We start from the raw sequence: 6,733 nt of genomic DNA, 5'->3' as shown, positions 1-6,733 counted from the left end.
AATAGTAGGTATTGGATTATGTGATGATGTTAACATAACGCATATAATATTGAGAATAAACTTTTCAATATTTGTACCAATAAAGAGAACAAAAGTGATAAAGTATGATTTTGTAGAAATTCATGAAGTTAGGGGAGATTTATATATTTTATAGTTTAAAGTTTTTGTATATTGTTAGGAGAGATATCTAATAATCTTAAATCTAATACTATTTATCTCTTTTTCTTCAAATAACTTTACTTAATCAACGATTGAAGGTATTTCAAAACCAGTCTTTCTATCTTCACGAGATAGTGGTATGATCTGTGTCATTCTACCCTTTCCCATCCTCACTTGTGGGATTTCACTGAGTTGTAAATATGTCGTTGTTGTTGTTTACTTTATCAACGATTTTTTATTGAAGTTGTAAGAAGTAGTTTTTAAAAATAATTCAAGAAATCATTTTCCTTTCTAATATATTAAGCATTTTAGAATAGATTGATTTATCAAACCTATCACAATAATTAATATTATAAATAACGAGTAGAATTCCTCGGTTGCAAAAAATTAAAAACAGAAATGATATTATTTCTTTATTAGTTCATCCATATAAAAGGACACGTTTTTATAAATATAAAAGCACATTTATATTTTACATTCGTGATTCTTTTTTATAATAATCACATAAATATCACAAATTTTAAATTTTTTACAATTACGTATATAATGTATTTAAAATTATAAAATTTCAAAAAAAAATTATTTTTTAATTTGATCAAATTATATTTAATGGAGGAAAAGGACATAAAAAAGAGATCAAATCTTAGAAAGATACGGTTGGACACGTAAGTAATTGGACAAAAACTTTGGGCCTAAAAGATTCTCCTGACATTTATATACTTAGAGTCACGTGTAACTTTTTTGTGCTCCACATCTCTACCGAATTTTGATTAATTCAGATTCATGTATCATAAAATTTAGGGTTAGTACCCACGAAAATATCTAAACTTTAATTAAATTTTTAGTGGAGTATATTGAACTTTATGGGGGGTGGGGGGTTGGAGGATCCGCCAATGCAACACGATAGAAGAGTTTGCTTCGCCGCGTAAGATCCTCGAATCAAAATCAACCACGACTACCATCTGCAGTCCATTTTCGTTCTCTTTCCTGCCCGGGAAGGGGGATCAAAAAAGGATAGTTTGCTTCTCTCCTGGGCGGATGACCACTTATGTAGTGGTCGGCCTTCCTACCAGAATGCCTTCTTGGTCGAAGAGCTCCTTTTATACTAGTAAGGACGCAGGAAACAAAAAAACTTGAGCGAAGGACGTTTTCTTCTCTGCCCTCTCCTCTCCAAAGGCCAAAGTACAGGGGGTTCTATTACCCCTATACTTTTTTAATTGGAATTAATTCCCCTGGACTTTTTTAAAGTGAAATTAATCCCCCAAAAATGTTATACCCAGTTTTTATGATGGGAAGTGTGGTACACGCGTTGTTTCTTCTCCATTTTATCACTTTTCAACATTTTTTCACCATTACAATCATATTAAATATCCCAAATGATTTCATTGAATCAATTTCAAATCCTAAGTTCATTCTTATCACTCCAAAAGTTTTCAAATTCAATTTCCAGTTTCAAACTTTGAATTCTATTGAGTTTATGAAGAAAGTTTTTCAAATAATTGAATGAAATCTTCCATTAATTTTCCATTGAAACTAGGAAGATTCAATTACCGAGTTCCATTAATGGAAGATTCAGTGAAACTCGCTAATTGAAAACTCAATGGAAGATTCAATTTCCATTAATGGAATTCGGAAGATTCGAAAAATTTAATTTCATGTATGAAGACAAAAATACAGACTATACATGTATGAAGCTATTCAATCTTCCGTTAATGAAATTCAAAAGATTCAATTTCCATTAGTGAAACTCAGAAGATTCAATTAGCGAGTTTCCGAGTTTGAATCTTCCGAATCTTCCATTGAGTTTCAATTAGCGAGTTCCATTAATCTTTCAGAATGAAAACTGAAATAGAATCTTCAAGAATTTAATTTCAATTCAACAATGGAGCAACCATTGTTGAAGAAAAGAAAGAGAGAAGAGAGAAGAGAGAAGAGCGAAGAAAAAGAATGAAAAAATAAATAAAAAATATAAAACTTTACATAATTATAAAATTAAGGGGCTGTTTGGCAAAAAAAAAAGTTTATAATCTTTTTAACACTTTTCACACGCTCAATGCACGTGACTAACACGCAATGAGCCAAGTGACAGATATATGTCATTAAAATATGAAAAAAAAAACAGGAGGGTAATAGGACCCCCTCAAAGTTCAGTATATTCAACTGATAATCCGATCAATTTCAGGTATTTTTGTAAGTATTCTTTCTAAAATTTATTATTGAATATATCACTCCTAACAGGATCTTTTTTCATTCCCATAAACTCAAACTCACGTGAAGAAATATCAATCATCTCATCATAATCGTGAAGCCACATGTTACATTTTTTTTTTATATATGTATTAAAGTTTAATTAATTCAGATTCCCATAATGAAGAATCAATTTTTGAGGGCGTTGCTCCGAAGGAGATCTTTTTTAGTTTTTCAAAAATTCAAAACTTCTGATTGAGGGTTAAAAAATAGCAACTATCCCGCCATAAGCATGAAGCCACGTGTAGCTTCACATTAAGCCAATTAAAGAACATTAACAGGATTTGTTGTTGCATTGCTGTTGGCTAACTATTTTTGCTGATTGTGACCTCTCCTCCATACTCTATCTAGTCATGCAAGTGGCTATGCTTAATTATTGTTTATAATTGTGATGTTCAAAGCAGTTTATCATCATAATTTATTGTTTCATATCAATATAAGTATGAAGTAATTTTGTTCATCAAGATCTAGGTAGGTTATTTTCATATCAATATAAGTATGAAGTAATTTTGTTCATCAAGATCTAGGTAGATTAAGAATAAGTACAAAGTAATTTTATCTGTTGTATTCAAAATCTCTGATTAAAAATAAAAAAATCTCATTCATCTCTTCACACTCGCTCCTACTTATGAACCCTTAGGACATGTATTTTTTCCATTTTGGAAATAGACGAATCCCCTCTTTGACACTAACATTTCCTTCCCCTCCAGTGGCGGATCTAGGATTTAAGGATTGTGGGTGATCCGGTGTTTCAATCACACATATCAACATCAAAGTTTTAAGGCTTCGCCTGAAAATCAAAGTACTCAGCTATTTTCTTGATTTCATGGATGCTTTTTTTCATCTTATATCAATTTTTATACGTTTCTTATATAATTATACCTATTCCGTGTCGAGTTCAACAGGTGCTGAAACATCACATTTTTGAACTTAAGTCAATAGGACCCCCCCCCCCCCCCCAACCCACACATTCATATTTTGTGTGACTATTTCTTTATGTAACTTCTAGAGAACTATTGGTACTAAAATATTAAGCTAAAGATGATTCAATGAGATTGGCTAAAAAGTTGAAACAAAACCTTACTGATTAACCAAAATAGAAATCAACCTTTTCTTTTTTTGAGGAAGCAAGAATGAATGTGTGGAAGGCTGGAAGCATATATGTAATGTGTTGGTGGCAAACAAGTATTGGAGTGGACCAAACCCCCGCACCTCAATCACCCCACTATATACCATGCACTCACTACCACTACAACTTGTCCTTCTCTTAATCTTTATAATCATTATTTTGGGCTCAATCAAATCAACATGTGTCTTATTTCTATTTGGTCCATAAAAAGTTATACTAACCTCCTTTAGCATGATAATAATAATAATAAGAAAAAATTATTAAAATACATTGATAATCTCTTAAAACTATTCTTTAATTATATGTATTAGCCTCACTAGTTAACTATATAAGTTATAACTATATAACTTTAGGCCTTTTAATTTTCAACCGTAGGTGTTCTTTTTATTTAGAGGAGGTAGCATATTTTAGTTTTTAGATGGTTAACATATCTATACAATGAAATGCTTGAAAATATACAAGTCTTTTTAAAAAAATTAAGCCGAAAGTGTGAGATAAGAATAATTTATCATGTATTCAGGTGTTCAATTAGAACATATCGTTGTTTGATTGATAAATCAAATTTACAACCAAATTCAAAGGATTGTCAATATATTTCAGAAGAAAATAAAAAAAACTACTTAAGAATTAGAAATATCACGTGATAAGAGATCATTTACCCATAACCATAAATTTTCGATTCGAGCTTTTGGAATATAAAATTTTTGATAAACAATACTTTCTTCTTCAATAAATTTTATATAACGTGAATTTGCATTAATCAAAATTAATCAAATGAATAGATTTCGAATAAGATATCAAAAAGGATAACTAGTAAGAGTGCAAATTTTCTAAAATAAGAAGACCCCACACCATGTGCTAACATATGGTGAGAATTTACTTTGCAAAGCCGTTTCTTACGGATCATCAATCATTTAGCCAAGCCTAGAGCAAAATGGGGCAAATGGATAGAATGTTTTTCAAGAATCATTAAAAAAAATAATTATTATATGAATTTTTGATTAATTGTTTCTCTATTTTCGGCATATTTGTACAATTTTATGAAAGGAGAGACAACAATTTGAACTCTCTCCACTATAGTTATTCATTCAAAATTATAACAATTTTTGAGGTTGGAGTTATGAATTACCTAATCATCATTTGTAAGGACTATTTTTATTTTATTAATTTGCTTTTTCGTTTTCATCATGAAGCTCAAAATATCAACTGTATGTTATGTGACATAGACGTAAACGACGCATACAATGATTTATTTGAATCTAGTATTTTATCACGAAATATAAATATTAAGGTAAAATTTACTAAAATTTCATTTTTGAACACATATTTTTAAGAACGTAATGAGCTTAATATAAAAAGATTAAAAACTAAACTCATTAAATTTAGATTCTGAAATGCATTTATCAAGTGAGAGTTTTTAATAACAATGATTTAAGAATCGCTATTAATTAATTTGGCCTTCTGTTCTCTCTACGTATGATGTGCAACAGAATGGAGAAGAAAAGGAACTCAAAGAAATATTATTTTTAAAATAATATTTATTTACAATTTGGTCCATTATTATTATTATTATTATTATTATAAATACTTGAAATGAAGACTTTTTTTTTAAATCCAATAATATTTCAAGTGAAATATTATGTTTTTCATGTAAAATTCATGTTGGATTCCAATTTCAAATACATTTTATATATTTTTTTGCCCATCCCTTTGGTGATAGCGGACTTGAGTCACTGACTCACAACCTCAAAAGTGAGAGGTGTTTACCATCCGAGCAACTCTCTCGTCATTTCAAATACCATTAGTTTTTCAATTTCAACGAAAATATTGTCCCATTGCTTACCTGCAAACTAGTTTAACCATAGGCCACAAGAATATAAGACCACGATAGTAGTGGACCTTAACTCAATGGCCCTATCAAATTGTTAACATCTATCTATAACAATAAAATCACATCCAATTGAACATTGGAGCAACTTCAAAAATGAGCTGAAGGTTCACTCACTTCTTCCCCTACTATCCTCTTTACCACGATTCCCCAAGACCTAGCTTCGTTCAAGTAATAGATTCTGTCCAATTGAAAGAATCTTCTAATCTAATAAAATCTACATTACATATCTATAAAGTTGGAATACTAGTTTTCAAAATCATTCGAAAACCAAATATTGTACATTCAACATGAAGATGTGAAACCACAATAACAGTTCATATACAATTTAAACCAGTTTCAATCATGATTTGAATTTGTTTTTTTTTTCTTACCTATGCTGAAATCATAGGTACCATGCTAACTTAAAAGACTAGTGATTGAACATGTGCCACCTCTTCACATTTTTCTTGTGTTACATTGTTGCATAGCACATTCAAAGTGTTAAGAGTAACAATCACTAAAGTGAGTGAAAATAATATGAAAGTCACATTCAAGGTATAATTTAAATAAAACTGATATGTGATATTTGTGTTGGTGTGAATTTGAGTAGATACCCGAAGTAATTAAGGTGTGCATAAATTAATTAGAATATTACTATCATAAAAAAGATCATGCTGGGAATGAGAAGCACAAACACATAATTGGGGATGAAAGCGCTCACGATCTTCCCTAACAACTTCTATTTCATCTTCTCTTCTTTATACGTGCTATTTATCTGACATCACCCAGGTTTCACACATCATTTTCCCATTTTCCAAATCTGTTCTCGACCATATAGTGTTGTCCCAGGTCGATCATAATTCATAACAAATTTCATATTAGTCAAACAAAGAAATTAAATAAATTTGTAAAACAAGACATTTATATAAGCTGGAATAGCTCAGTTGGTTAGAGCGTGTGGCTGTTAACCACAAGGTCGGAGGTTCAAGCCCTCCTTCTAGCGTTTTGTGTGAATCCCTTTTATTTTTTCCGCGCATGGGATCCATGTTGGTATTACTCCTAGTAGTGTTGCACATGTATGTTACATCAAGACACATTGCGTGAGCCAATAAAATCTAGAAATAGAATAAAATCATTTTCCTCTCTATCAGATCTGTGTACAGACCACCCTCTTCTGACCCCTTGTGGATGGGTTACCGAGTACTACTCCGTATAGTGTTGCACGTGACCCCACTTATAGGATTACATTAAGTATGTCGTTATTGTAGAATCAACATGCATCATTTTACAGGGGCCAAGATCGGTTCTTGTTGGAAAGACATGTTCAG

At 30.8% G+C, this 6,733-nt stretch overlaps 1 non-coding gene across 1 annotated transcript; it reads left to right on the top strand.

Moving 5' to 3' along the window:
* Nucleotides 1–6,334: 6,334 nt before the first annotated feature.
* On the top strand, nucleotides 6,335–6,408 carry TRNAN-GUU. Its single transcript has one exon. It is a non-coding gene; the product is annotated as a tRNA-Asn (tRNA).
* The last annotated feature ends 325 nt before the right edge of the window (nucleotides 6,409–6,733 follow it).

Source organism: Capsicum annuum, chromosome 11 (assembly GCF_002878395.1).
Source record: "Capsicum annuum cultivar UCD-10X-F1 chromosome 11, UCD10Xv1.1, whole genome shotgun sequence".
Classification (NCBI taxonomy): domain Eukaryota; kingdom Viridiplantae; phylum Streptophyta; class Magnoliopsida; order Solanales; family Solanaceae; genus Capsicum; species Capsicum annuum.
The sequence above is the reverse complement of the archived record's forward strand: the minus strand, read 5'-3'. Positions and strand labels throughout refer to the sequence as shown.